The 16,267-nt window shown below is 35.0% G+C and overlaps 1 protein-coding gene across 4 annotated transcripts in view; it reads left to right on the top strand.

Annotated features, from left to right (window-relative positions):
* The window catches only part of LOC5573556 (TRPL translocation defect protein 14), a 93,782-nt gene that overhangs the window by 49,075 nt on the left and 28,440 nt on the right, over nucleotides 1-16,267 (top strand). The window lies entirely within an intron of this gene.

Below are 16,267 nucleotides of genomic sequence, written 5' to 3'. Positions count from 1 at the left end.
GTTACCGCAATACATTGTATTCCAAAATACCTTTTCCAGGATTGCACCTTGAGATACTCCCGCGGAATCAACTGCACCGAAACTGTGAAATGTGAGGAATATCGTCTCCAAACGATAAATCGATCCCCCTGCATGCCATGCACCGCAGCCTTAAAGACACAATGACCAATTTTGCCTGATTCTACCACCTCTTAGTGCAGCGGTTTTCATATCGTGCTCCGTGAAGCCTTGGCAAATGCTCCGCGACAGTTTTAACCGGGAAAAGCGGGAAAAAGTTGGGAATTTGAATCCATCGGGTAAAAGACGGGAAAACCGGGAATTTGAGGTGATCACCGCGAAAATAATTTCGAATAAAGATCTTTAAGCTCTAAATCTACAAACTCACCAACATTAGTCGTAGAAAGTTGTTACGATTGATGATAGTGCCATTAAGCATGTGTAATTATGCACAAATAACTTTTAAACATTTACTATTGACTAATCTTCTTTAACTTATCTGATTCGAAGTTTTGAATCAGAGTTTCTAAATTTCTTGAAGACAGTTTAAGCACTCAAAATTTTCTTTAGTTGCTTTAATTAAATCAATAAATCCAAATGTTCTTGAAAACTTGAAACCTTCTTCTTGAAAGTCATTCATTTCTAATGTGTCATTCGTTATCTAATTGACCAAAAGTTGTATAAGTAAGGTGAGATACATGATTCAACAACGTTGGCTTTGTTTATTTTGTTTCATCCTTACCTTGAACTTATTGGCTTTAGTAAACTCTTCATTTCTATGAAGATGAAAAAATAAAAGATTATGAATTGGAATACTTTTAAATATTGTAGTAAGATGCACAAAAGGGGCATATCTAAATAAATAAAAATGGAATGGTGTTTTTATGTCACCAGTTGGCTTGACAACAAAACGATCGATTTGAACAATTCTTTCACTTTTGTTTTTCTCAAGGGCTCCGACGTGTTTGTTTGGAATAATATTTCTCAAAATCCTCCGAGAAAGTTGAGAAAACGAATAATATAAATTTGACACAAATTTAGGGGTTTTTTTTTTTGAACGCCTGCTGTACGGCCTAATGGACAATACATTTGCCGGGACAACTAGTTGTTGGTAAACATGGGCTTGGTAGCTTTTAAACCAAATTCCTGTCAAAGTGAATTCAAAGTGCCAAGAATAGAATAGCACAATTGAGCTAAATAAGGGTATTAGTGACAGAAACCTAGTTTTGAGAAAATAGACTTTGAAGTTTCTTCAGTATTTTTTTATTCTATACTAATTGTGTGAAAGCCAAAAACATGCCAATCTTCCTACGAATAGTATTATTTTTCCGATTGGTCGTAAAAATCTCCTTGAAATGCCATTAAAAAGCTTGAAGTAGATTTTTTTCACTATATTTACATCAAAAACCGACCAAAGGGGCACCCGTTTACGTTTGGGCCCCTCAATAAGAAAACCGGGATAATTTTGAAATTTGTACCGAGAAAACCAGGAAAAAGCGGGAATTTCAAAATGAATATTTGGTGGTCACCCTGAATTTTGTTTCTTGAAATTGAAGAAATCCAATTAATACTGACAGAATATTTTGAAACTATCTGGGTTTTGTCTGAATGTTTTGTCAGGATGATTATCCTCGTTGAAAATAAAAACCTGAACATGCAACTTCGAGAATAATTCAAATTGTTGCACAAATTTAAGAATATTTTACTAGTTTTATCGAACTAGTGGTGAATCCACTTAATACACACTTAAAACACATTAATATAGGTTTAAAAAAGCTCAGTTTCGTTTTTTTAGTTCAAACTACTCAGTTTTTTTATTTCTAACAATTCTGGGAGTTTTTTATTTGATTTATTTTTTTTAAGCTTGCTCAGTTGTTTGAACTAAAAACTAAAACTTGTTTAACCAAAGCAATTCTGCCGTTTTCAATCCATAAATTTTGTTATATTTGACGAAAAACAAAAAAAAATCATTTAGATGCCTAATTGTCACAGTTTAAGCCTGGGGAAAAAATGCTTTCTCAACCAAATAAAATCAAACTTTTTGGATTAGAATAGAAAGCTAAAAAAATCAAAATTAAGGTGAAAAAGAATCGAAGCTTAACCTCAAATTTTCTCGAACATGAATCTTGAGAATCGAACATCCGTTTGATCTGAAAATTTGATCGCTTAGTCACCAAAAGCAAGTGATTAATCGATTAGAATTTCAGGTTGAACAAATGTTTGATTCTCCGAACTTTTTTTTCTTGAAAATTTAAGGTTTGATTTCGGATCATCTTACCGTTATGCAAGATTGGTCAACATAATCGCACTTCATGACTTTCATAGGATTTGAGCATGTAAAAGTTCAGATTTTAAATTGAGTGTTGATGAAGAACAGGTGCTCCGCGTAACAATGTTATTTCAAAAAATGCTCCGCGTGTCAAAAAGGCTGAAAACCCCTGTCAAATATCTTATGCTCAGGCATTGCAGAATTCGTTCTCTCATGGTGTGTTGTGGATCATTATTGTTACAAAGAGCGATAAGTGAGCGATACTCTCAATTTGAGCTATATGTTTTTGAAAAAAATGATGCTTACTTGCGCAGAATTTTGAATATGCAGCGCATAGCACTCGACCTAACGGACAATGTACAGAGCATACCGGCCTGCCTATTCATCTGCATCTAGATGGACCTTTTTTATATTTACGGTTCTCTAGTGGTAGAATTTAAAACTAATCAGCAGTGCATGATCCTTGCTTTTTGAGCTAAACGAGTTTGAAAAGCTAGTGATTATTTTTTTAAGAATCATCCTGAAAATAATGCTTATTTCAAATTGTCTCTTTTATGACTGCATAAGGCATCCTAATTAAACTCATACTGTTTTGAAATGTCACATTGGATGTGCATCGTATAAATTGTGATTGGTATTAATTTGAATTGAATAGAACGATTATTCCGCTTTATAGTTATTTTGCAATAATTCTTGTGCATTCGACCCAATAGGTAAATTTTTATTCTGTACCAACCGAAACCAAAACTTTTAAAAAATCATTACGCACGATCGTACTCTCATACTCAGAAGATCACTTGAAGTCTAATTACGGAAGTTATCCAACAACCAATTTGGAAACACACAATTTACAATTTTGTGAGCGTTCATTTAATAAATTAATGTGATAATATTTGCTTCCTTACACCAACTCCTCTGAACGCAACATATAGCACATTGAGAACGTCTAGACAGTTGCAAGTTGGATGAACTGGAAGCGCGCGAGCAAACACGTGATTGTTGCACTCTACATAAATGCAACGAAAGATGATTGAAATAGCTATCCAGCTTATTACTGGTCAACTATCGATGACAATAACAAGTGTCGCCGCAGAATCGATCATTCATTTTAATTGATTTATGTAATCTACTCTGTCACGATTGCATGCCGTCTCTTTGGGTTCGTTCAAATATTACGTAACGCAATAACGGGAGGGAGGGGGTCTACCGTAGTGTTACGGTCCATACAACATTTTTAAATGTTCCATGCAAAAGCTGTTACGTGAGGGAGGGAGAGACACATTTTGTTACGTAATATTTGAATCATCCCTTTGTTGTATATGTATAATAGTCATATTGGCATTTTTTTAGGAAAGAATAAATGATATTCCTAGTTTGGTGTAAAAATAAACTTCCCTTAAAATCAACTCGAAATACATTCTGCAACACTTTTTTTCCGTACAACTTGCAATGTATATTTGTATCGAATTCGACACGATATGCATAAAAATACACCTTAAGGTGAAGATGAATAGAAGCCATGCCTCGAATTTTCAAGATCACAAATCTAAAGATTTGCGCTCATGAAAATTTGGGCTATGGCTTCGTTTTATCGACACCTTAAACGAAACAGGCCGTGTTACTATTTCTTTTAATTTGCTGTTTATCATGAAGAAAACTAATATTTTAGTTTCGGCTATTTCTCAAAAGTTAATTTGATCTTTGAATTCTCTCCCACGGACTTCACATTATTATTTGAATAAGTTTTATCGTATCCTCGTAGCCACTATCGTCAGTATGTGAATGAATCATCTTTTGACAACCTCCTTCTCAATACAGCTGAACAAAAAAAAACGTTACAAATTTAGCACGTAGGAGACGTTTTTGGTGACAAGTTGACGAACGTTGCAAAGATGAAGCAGCGTTGGTTGTGGAAATGACTTCGAGCGTACACAAGTCAAAGGCTATCCTAGACAACTGCGCTATGAGTGTACAATTCAAAGTCGACCGGAAAATCAAATATAGATCTCTGCCGATATAGGCCAGGGACTTATTCAGAATGCATGAGTTACAGACAAATAAACACTGCATTTCAACGTACGTTCACCAGGAAGAAAACCGCCCAGCGAATGCCATGTTATTTTTCATTTTTGCACATTCACATCAAATTTTATGTCTATGAAAAATGAACTTCAAATTTCAACAATAAGAAGGAGCTTCCTTCAGCCTTGTAGTAACTTCCGTGGCCATAAAGCAAAGCTCTGCTAAAAGTGTCAGGGATTGATTCCCGGGCGGTCCAGTATTTTTTCGTAATGGAAGTTTCCTTGACTTCCCTGGGCCTAGAGTATTATCGTACCGTTAAGTCACCAGTCACCGTGCGGCCTCCATTCACCGTGCACATATACAAATTCCTACAGAATATTCATACGATTTTTACAAATTATTCTTTTAACAGCAAAATAAGATAAAACTGATGAAATGAAGTAGTTCTTGCCACAAAACATTTTGAAAACCCTAATTTATGTAGCCAAAATCATGTGAATTCTGTTTAAAAAAGGAATTTTTCAATAGTCTTAGTAGAAACGTTAAAAAAATAAACATATTTTTCATTTTTACGTTAAAGCATGAAATTTTTCAAAATTTCAACAAGTTTTCACAGCAGATACTTCTAGTAATATGTATTTCATCGTACGAACCATGAGATTTTATGCAAATGAGATTTTTTCATTGTGTTTAAGTCGAAACACAAATGCACGGTGAATGGACCCTTTTCAATATTTATGGTTCCTATTACCGTGTTTTAGTATAAAAGGCTTGAAATTCTTGAGTAATATTGGATTTATTATTATGTCGTTATTAAACTACTTTATATTTTGTTTTTTGAGCGAGTCAAACCTCGATAACGATTTTGATGAAAAGATAATGATGAGGCCATTTCTTCAATTTTATATGGCTTTTATTGTAGAAAAAGATTTGAATACCCTTAAAAATGAGTGCGCGGTCTATTCGCTCAATAAAGGTAATAAATACTTCACCGAAGGATTTTGTTCCGAAAGGTGATTTCTTCCAAGGATTAGTCCGAAGTCACATTATAATTTCAAAGAAAAAAACACATTTTGAATGGTAGAAATTGCAAAAAGAAGAAACAGAAAAGTAATTGCTGATTTATGATGTTAGAAGTTGTAATTTTCACGTTTTCGAGTTAACAAATACGACAAAACTTAGGCCCTCCCCTTGGTTATGCGACCTTGCCGCGATGGGAGGGCATAATCCATTAGCCCATATGATGGAAACCAAAGGCGTAACCTGTAGTGGTGGTATCACATTTTGGCATTTTTTGCTTAAAGCCGCGTCATAATTCATATGGCATAGACGCAATAATATCTCGGATGTGATCCAACGGACATTCTGCGTCATTGATAGAATTGATGCCCATTTCAAATAATTAATCTATTCGAAGTGGACATTAATACTATTGGTGACGTTCAGTTTGCCTTTTGCTAACCAGAATGATCCGTAGCCACTCTTACTATTAGCTAGCTAGATACATCGTTATCATATACGACGTAGGGAATACTTAGGAACTCTTAGGAAAATGACTAGTAGATTCACTGAGTAGAAATAAGTGGCGACAATCTTATTTTAATATGGTTTTTACATTGCCATAATAAGAAATACCTCTTTTGTAACAGCGGTATAAATAATCTAATTCCAGCTTCATTTTCGCAAAATTTACAAGTAGAAAGTAGGCGTTGTGAAGCATTGCATTTGCCACCGAAAAGTGAATCTTGTAGGAGACTGTAATAGAAGCCTAAGGTAACTTTACTCTTCAATATTCACTATAAAAATGACTATGGAAAGTAAGACGCTGAGATCGATCATTAGGGTACACTTGCTAGTTTCGAAAAATTGTTGAACAGACAAGGAAAGCGACTTTTTTCTTTAAGGATATATGAACGTAATGACCAATAAATACTTTTAACAACAAAAAATGAAATTAACTAGAACTACTACTAAACAGCCTAATTTTGTTAAGACTTGACGACACTTGACATTTAAGACTCTAATCTTACGTTAAAGACAATAGTAATCAGAATAGCACTTGAATGACAAATTATTCAAAACCATTTCGACTAGACAGTATTAGTAATGCACTACTATTTCAAACAAATTCTACACTACTATTTCAAACAAATTCTAATGGAGCTGCTGATTTTCATAATGCTTCCTTATCTCAGAAGCAAGGGAATATGGGTACTTTTCAAAAACTACCACGTCACAATACTAATAAAAAACAGTGTTCATGTGGGCGCCATTGCCTAGTCCGTCTGAGTATTGGTCCTGGTAGAGGGGAAACTTGGCAAAAGCCAGACCGAGGGTTCAGCCTTGACAAGTTAAGCTGTCAGGCAGCTCCAACTGAATACCATACAAAAAAAAAAAAAAATACGACAAAACTTAGGAAGATTTAATTGACAAGAATAAAAAGTTCACCGTTCAGGTGTAATTTATGTTATTGTGAAAATCGTAAAAAATTAAGGTCATAGAAATTGTAAAATTATCTTCTATTAAGCCACAGTTATTAACTGAGAGTTTTTTTTGTTGCCAAATTTCCCTTTTTTGCATTTGTATATCGTGTGACAGATACCGTCAAGCTACCATTCACCGTGCATTTAAAAAAATCTGCACTTTGAAAAATTATGTTTTTTCCAAATCATTAGAAGCAAACTAGAATAGCACTACGAAGCGTGCAATTATACCACAATTCAGTGAAAAATCTAAAATCAGTGATGCATAACAAAAAATTTCTCAAAAATTATGTTTACAAATATCATGTTAAGGTCGCCTCGTACCGTTCTATGTCACCATTCACCGTGCACGCTGGTGCACCATTTACCGTGCGTATAGTTTTCGTAGTGATTTAATTATGTATCTTGAAGAAACGTTGTTGGTGGAGCAAACACATTGCTAGTTGTGTGCGCGCTCATTTCAAGGGTATTCAAATCATATTTTACAACAAAAGCCATAGAAAGTTTAAAAAATGGCTGAATTGTTATTTTCTCATTAAAATCGTTATACGAGGTTTGACTGTATTGTCCAAACCACTTCACATTCGCTCAAAAACTGAATATGAAGTACCGTGAAGGCCCCTAACTCTGCGCAACTCCTAACTCTGCGCACTTTCACCAAAATCTGGTAAAATACTTACATTTTTGTTCAAAATTTATTTTTCATATATTGCTACAATAGTAATAAAAAAGCACACGAAGAATTTTCTTGACAAATTTACGTTTGTTACTTTAATAAAAAATAAAATACCGTCGTTGGGGTTGACAATGGGTCAAAAAGGGATATGTGCGATTTATTTTTTGAATAACTATCGCAATTTAACTCCAATAAACTTCAAATTTGGTGTGTATATACTTTGATGGTACATTAACAACTGTTCAAAAAATTAAAGACAAATATTTATTCACAGCGGCACCACAAGTGAATGAAAAATGACCCAATCTCACCCCATAGAGGGGGTGACATTGGGTCACTGTAATTGAAATAACTTGTTTTTGAGAATATGATTTCAAAACCATTCACAACTGAAAAATATTGATAAAAAAACGATGCAAACAAGACAAAAAGATATCTAAGATGTTTCACAAGTATGATAGACCCACTTAAAAGAAAGATTATACTGAAAATTGAAGAGCTATGAGAAAAAATATGTAAGCCCAACATTTATCGTCAAATTTACATAAATTTTCTTGGTGTTTCCCTCAAATTGTCTTCAAAGTCTCATCCCCATTGCTATAAAGCCCATTCAGTTTCCCCAAAGGTGTACTGAAACAGTGATTATTTTAAACCTTCGCAAATAGTTAAATTTCGGTGCGACATTCCACGATCAATAAATTTCAGGCAGAAGTTGACGTCATAATCCCAGTATTTCAGCGATCCAACTCATTTGTACTTCCGTGAGTTGTTTCTATAATATGAAAACACTGATAAATAATCAAATTTAGAAAAAACACCCTTTTGATAAAAATTTACGATGTTGCTGCGCACGAAACACAGTTGCTGGTTTGAGAAGTTGTCAAAATGCGTTGTATTGTTATTCAATGCACGGAATACTCAAGTAGACTTGTTTGATGTTTCAGAGATATTGTATTTAGAAAGAATAAACACATCTTAATGAAAAAAGAGAACACCCGGCACCGTAAAATGTCAAAAAAGTGGACTTGGAATTTCATTTACTATCGTTCTTGCTTGACCCAATCTCACCCCCATTTTCAATGTTTTAGACATCGTACCAAAAAAATGATTTTTTTTTTGTGGGAAAATCGAACAGATTCCGGAAAATATCTGTGATGTGTAATGAAAAGACTATCAACATTCTACTAATACAACGAGAGAGGCTAGAGTACATGTTTGATACTTTGTACAGGAGAAATTTAATGCTGTAAATTTTATCTAGTTTCAACATGCAAGTTTATTGATGTAGTAAACAAAAACTACTATTTCTAAAAATGCATATTGTTATGAATTATGTGTAATAATATGTTCCCTAACATATGAATTATTAATTTGAGTAATATCAGTGTTATTAGCTGAAATATTTCACAAAACATATTTTTCCGTTTTGACCCAATCTCACCCCCTAGACCCATTGTCACCCCCATCGACGGTAGCTTTAAAAATAGAGTAAAGTGGGGTAAAAGTTCGAGTGGGGTAAGAGTTTCTTTTTAATATTTCTAGCTCAATCCAAAACAAATCTTATAAATGTCATGGTGGTTCGAATGCTATTCAAGTAAGAGACTTTCAATCTAAATATCATAAAAATCGATTGAGATTTGGAAAAGTTATGGCTATTTGTTGTTTTTCGACGTGAATATTGTAATTTTTGGTCAAACTTTCGTTGCATCGAACCAATTGAAGATAAAATCTTTTTCAATATTTTATGTGAGGGTGTTTCTGACGCGGTTGGTGGTCTGATAGCTACCGCTTCTGCTTCATATGCAGAAGGTCATGGGTTCAATCCCAGGCCCGTCCCTTTCCTCGTACTTTGTAGTTGTATATCTCTCACTTGCTTCTATCTTCCATTCTAAATATATCACACTCAAACTATTCGTTCATAGCAAACGCTAGAACCAGAGACGGACAAGAAACCGTTTCCCTAACGCTTCCTACTTCCACGCGCACGCCTGATACATAGGCAGTCTGCTAACCACAAAAGCAAACCTATCTGCCATGCCTTTCCCCCAATCCATACACTCCCGCATGAACTGACGTGGATGCAGTGGAATATACGGTCTACGTGGGAGTCAGTTCAATGCATCATCAATTCCTCCCCCTTCCCCTCATTGGTCTGCATTCTGACGTGGCAGGTGCCATTGTTGCCTAAAAATAGAAGATCACCAGCACTTATACACTGAGGATGCCTGTTAGTCCCAAGCAGTCATTCGGTTGGTTCCTTGTGTAAGTGCAGCTGATCTGGCGATACTGGAGTGCATCCACGGGCGGACAATCAAGCTCAAGCTCAAGCTCAAGCTCAATTTTATGTAAGGGTGTTTCTAGGCCTATCATAAGGTTGCTTTGAGGTGTATTAGTTTTTGCATAAATGCTTGAAAACAATTTTTGGCCCATAGTGGGGCAAAAGTTCGAATCTGCGGGGCAAAAGTTCGACCCATGTATAAAATCACGGAAAAATTTGCAAATTGCCTAAAACCCACATATTATCTTCAAATTTAGTTAAATTTGTCTGATCGTGTGAAAACTGTCACCAAAATTTTACATTTCCACTTAGTTTTGTGAAAAACTGCTATTTTTGGGTATATTACAATTAACCCAGTTTTGGGCAATTTTTTGATGACAATTTAGTGTGTATTTTTTGTTCAACTTAAGTTTACGGCTGGTGTAAAGTATGCCTGTCATAAAAGGGTCGATATTTTGTGTTTTGGCCAGCGAACTTTTGTCCCACACTAGATTCGAACTCTTGCCCCACCGGTGGGGCAAAAGTTCGAATAAGACAATCAATTTTGAAACTGTTATAACTAAAAATGGGTAAATATTTTGACACAAGTTTGTGCATCAAAATTATAGCCGATATGTTGAAGGTTCACTGTATGGTATTTGTTTTGTTTTAACTGCTATTGTTTTCCTGGAAAACTTTGATTATACCACTAAGGTCGAACTTTTGCCCCACCTTACTCTATTGAAAAACTTCCAAATTGACTGCCCGTTAGCAAAAAATGCTAAGGGAGTACCTCATCACTTTAGTCATTTGAAGCAAATTAAAGAAAATATATTTTCGATTTTTAGTACTTAGGCTCTAGTTTATTTATCGAGCAATCATCACTGATAAAGTGCAACTTATTTTCTCTCCATTTTCTTATTCTTCTTAAGTGCGCATAGTAAGGAACCATTTTTCAACTATGTTCCTTACTATGCGCAGCAGTTATAAAACGTTATTTTCAACATACAATCAACCCTCCAGAGGTCGATATTGAAGGGAACCATCGACTTGTCGACACCATCGAGATATGGAATAGAAATGCTTTGGAAAATTGTTTGAGGGGACCTTCATGGTAAGGGAAGATTAAAAAATGACCTCCATCATATTTAAAGGATTTCTACACTCCGTCCCCTCAATCCCCTGTCGCGATTTTTACAGTACCTAATGCATGCATTGTCACATTTTCATAGACTCCACCTTCCCGTGAACGATGGACGTAATTTTTAAATGTTCCCTAACCATGCAAAAAAATAATTTTGATTTTTTGTATAGTTTCATGAGTCAATATCAAGTAATGGGACATCGAGGTTTAATCGCATTTGCAACATAGAAACGCCAATAAAGTGCTGTTATTGATCTGCAATAGGTATCGTTCATTAATTACGTCACGCTTATACAGAGCGGCGATACTTTTCGATTGAGTGATGAACACTACATTAAGAATGGATATAGCCTTACGCTTAAACTATTCTTCGTATTTAGTAGAAATGTTCGGGTTTCACATATAACAAACCAGCACCAGGTTCTTATTTATTTTCTTCAAACCCGGATCCGACCCGAATCGAGACAATAATTCGATACCAAACCCGGACCCGAACCGAACCAAAGAATTTTTTTTTGTTTTATATTTGCTAGTGAAAATACATAAACAGTCACAATTTGCAATAAAAATCATTACTTAGTGAAGCTTTTATATTTTTTCCTTATACATAAGATCAATAAGTATTTGCTTCCAAAATTTCAGAATATTGTTTTTTGTTTTCAATTCAGCTGTTTGAAATTTGAAAAGCCTTAAGTGCGCAAAGTATGGGGCCTTCATGGTAGTTAAATCACGACATAACAATAAATCCAATATTACCCAATAATTTCAAGCCTTTTATACTAATGCACGGCAATAGGAACCATAAATATTGAAAAGGGTCCATTCACCGTGCATTTGTGTTTCTACTGAAACACAATAAAAAAATCTTATTTGCATGAAATCTCATGGTTCATAAGATGACATACATCTTACTAGAAGTATCTACAGCAGAAATTTGTTGAAATTATGAAAAATTTGATACTCTAACGTTAAAATTAAAAATGATAATTTTTGGCGTTTCTACTAAGCGTATTGAGAAATCCCATAATTCACATAATTCACATGATTTTGACTACATAAACTAGGTTTTTCAAAATGTTTTGTAACAAGAACTACTTCATTTCATTAGTTTTATCTTATTTTGCCGACAAAAGAATAATTTGTGAAAATTGTATGAATATTCTGTAGGAATTTGTATATGTGCACGGCGAATGGAGGCCGCACGGTGACTGGTGACTTAACGGTATTCGTTTGCTCATAAACAAGAAGCTACACACTTACCAATGGGCTTTTAGGGCGAGATCATAAATTATGCGAGAAAAGATAATTTATGAGTCTCATGAAATACGAACGTTCAAATAGGTAGGTACAAATTATTATGTTGTATGAAAAAAAATGTACAGCCAAACAAAATAGTAATCTCGTGCTAGCCGTGCACCTCATGAGTTGTACAAACCGAATGCGAGTAAAACACTCTTTATATATAAATAGAAATAAAATTCATTCATACATTTTTAGCAGAATTTCGCTAATGGTCGGTTTGACTTCAGGATCGCTTCTAGAACCTACTGGTGTAGGAAAGAGTCGCGAATCTTCCGAGAGACTCAATACAATCGTATTTCCTCCTTACTGACGGGCACGCATTATCTTGGTCAGATAAACGTGATCTTGTGACGGATTCGGACGTATCCACACACTGACGTGACGATTAGAATTTCGTAAGAAAACATTGTGCGTCACGATACTAGCCAAGGCAAGCAATATTGCTTTTCCCACAAACCCTGGCAGTGGAAATCTTGCTTGAAAAGTGAATTGCAATGTTTATCTCTGCAGTCGGATTGCCATCTGTATACTAGCGCCGGTCTCAGTATCAGTTTTATTTATAAATTTCTACTTGATAGATTTTACTCGGGATGGTTGTTGCGATTGCGATTGTGACTATCATCAGCTGTGGTTTAGAAATGACTGGCGCGAAAAGGTGTGCCACCCGAACGAAAAAGCAAACAAATTGGACGTCACCCGATAATGATAGTGGTTATCTCGGAGACTTGCTTGAGAGTTATTTACATTTCCTCGGATGCGGTTTAGCACATGTGACTGAGCGCAATGTCAATGTTATGTTTTTCTTTTTTGCGCTCTTGGTGACGCAGCTTCTTTGAACTTCACTGCAATGGACTTTTACCGTTTTAATAGGCCACCGTTACATTACCTTTAAGTTTGTTTACTAAGATTATTTCAGATGACGCCTCTCATTTTTGTGGATTGCAATAATCTTTATCTCCTCCATATCCATATATTTAACCACCATGCACTTTGAGCTTCAAATCAGTGATAGCACTTGATCACTGATCACAGAGCTTACAAAATGTTGAGTAGTTCTGATTGAGCACTATATCCCAGATTTGACGATGTATATAGTTGGCTTGTAGGTACATCGCATGCTTATTGATCATATAAATATACTGTAAAAACATGATGAAAATACAAATTTAGGCTTAGTTCAGATTAGAAGTTTTTAAAAGTATGGCTTAACCACCGTACGTAAAATTGCCGCTGTTCCTAATACTCAAATATCGGATTGAATTGAATAATTGTAATAATTGAATAAATAATTCTGAATTTTGAATTAACTAAGTACATCGAGAATAGGAACTTTGTGTCTAAAAACCCAGAGATTTATATATTTAATATAAGATAAGAACATGATCAATATCACTGCTGTAAGGTAATCCACATCTCAGTAACAGCCCTTACCATCAAATTGTATAAGTTAAGGATAAATATGAAATAAAAATAATAATAATAATAATAAATAACCCCCTGGTCTGTCCTGTACATCTATATATATATGATATAGAAGATATAGAAATTAGATAGGCGTTGGACAAGTTTGAGATATGTACTTTGTTCCACGACTAATACACAGAGTAAAGACATAAGTAAGTTATGATCTCGCAAAATATATTACTTGAGAATCTGTGTAGAAATTTCATCAAATGTTACTTTGAGAAAAGAGGATCAGGTCTACCGATACCGAGTTTCCCCTAATCAAAAACGGAATCGATAACAAAGTTACTCTGATGCAATTTTGCAATTAGGTTTATTTTATGGGAAGATAACTATTGATAACAATTTTGGCATAACGGATTAAGTTTATATTGTATAAAATTCAATTTCCAACGTATTTGCTACCGCATGATTTCTAAAGATTTGCGTTAGCTTTCTCTGTACCACCATACCAAAACTGCTCATGCCCATTTGGGAAAAACCGTTCGACAAATTAAAAATACGTCTACACTACTCCGATACAATGTGATCGAACTAGTCGTAACAGTGCAGATGCTTGCCATTGTCACTGTAACATGTTTACGAATGTTCCAAAATAGAAATTGTTATTTAATTTAGAACCTGCCTCAACTATCATTTACAATGTAAACTACCAGTCTGAAGTATGACATCACTTCATCTAACATTGCAACACCTACAAAAAAGCTTAGGCGCACTGCTGATGGCAAGTTTACAATTACTTTTTGGAACTTTGCATTCTTCGGTAAGGCGATTTCAAATATTAGGCGACCAGTATATTGTAAGTTACAGTGAAACATCAAGTTGTTTCCAACTTCAAGATTATACCGAGCTCTCCATACCCATACCCACTTTCACAGTTATTAACATAGAGTTTTCTGTGCTAAATTGCAATTTCTACAATCTAGTGACAGACATGATGATATTTTACCCCAAGGAAAGTGAAGGTTGATTATAAAAAGACCCTGTAGCGTCCGGGAGTTGAACTCAGACATCTTCAGCATACAGACTCTGCATTTATTTAGTTCCCCTACCTTTAAAGACGTCAGCAGCCATAGATGCATATCATTGTGATGACTATCTTTGAAATCTAAGATGATTTACCTTAAATGGGAAATCTGTTTATGCTCTTTATATCACGTATAATACTTATTTTATAGAAACATGAAGATAAAATGTGCTTAAATGCTTTATACCATAAGCCAAACGAATGCATAAAACAATAATGTTTCAAAAACATCTTTTTGTGAATGTTCCTTAATTTGTTTCTACTTATTGGCTCAACCTGCAATACAGTGGAGCGGTTTGTACATGAGGCATTTTCTAATAACTATACCTTATTGGAAATATGAATAAGATACGATTACTAAGTAATCATTAGTTTCTGCTCGCATAGAATGGATCAGCTCCAGTTTTGACAAAGAATTGTGTTCTCTGACTTTGGTCACACATCAATGAACTGCCCCTCTTTGCACAACAGTCCTATGTTGGTAAACGACCAACTGAGAAAAAGAGGTTTGAAATGTGGAAACAATTTTGCTCCATTTTGAGTCTATATTTGGCCTTAAGTATGTGATATTTCTACATATCACTATTTGTTAAGTACACGAATAAACCTAATACATTTCTTTTGAATTCAAGTTGAAAATTGAAAAATCGTAGCGTGACTGTTATGCAATTATATACAATAATATGGTCATGCTGAATAGCTGCGCGTAGCGGTAAACGGCTATCTGGGCCCGAAGATAAATGAGCACTGTAGAAGAATTTGCGATTGGATATAAATCAATAACCAATTACTGAGACGACCGATTTGAAAACGGTCTTCGGCAAAGTTGCAGCTGATGAATGTATCTAACATTATCAACGTAGCTGTAATCTCCAAGAGCACATGAACAAGCACTATGACCGATTGAATGATTTGCTTGCTCTTCCCATATAAACTTTGAAGGGGTTGTGCAGTCTCAATTTTCATCCGAATGAGCTCAAAATTTGGGAGGACACTCAGAATTTGATCTTGAATCGACTGAGAGGTGTGGAGCAAAAACGATTTTTTGAACCACTCTAATACAATATATTATACCAATAATTTGCATACCAGTCCCATTATGTTCGTCGGCTCGTTCGACAGCTACTGAACAGCTCATTGTTATTAAAGCACTGGTTGTTTTATTTGCTATTTGTGTGCTTTGACCGTAAAGACTTAGTTATTATAGTACAGTCAACTCTCCGTAACTCGATGTTAAGGCGACATGAAGTTAGGAAATATCGTGTTAAAGAAAACAAAATCAAGGCAACTTTGATTCAAGGGACCATCGAGGTATTCATAAAAACCCACATTTACTACACATTCTATAACTCGACATCGAGATATGGAATATCAAGTTACGGAAAGTTTACTGTATATCCATTCACAAGATAAAAAATCATCGGATTGAATGATTTCTCAAAACACACGTCAAGATGTGCAATGTGTTTACAGTCATGAGAGAACCAGAAGATCATCTTTTGGATAATGCGGAAATGGAATCCGATGGAAATGATTCGAGATGTTTCAGAACAACTGATTCAGGACGAAACTTGCTAATCTGTGATATGGGGTATCCAGAATGACGAAACAAATTTTTCAAGCTGT

Source organism: Aedes aegypti, chromosome 2 (genome assembly GCF_002204515.2).
Source record: "Aedes aegypti strain LVP_AGWG chromosome 2, AaegL5.0 Primary Assembly, whole genome shotgun sequence".
In the NCBI taxonomy this organism is placed as follows: domain Eukaryota; kingdom Metazoa; phylum Arthropoda; class Insecta; order Diptera; family Culicidae; genus Aedes; species Aedes aegypti.
The sequence above is the reverse complement of the archived record's forward strand: the minus strand, read 5'-3'. Positions and strand labels throughout refer to the sequence as shown.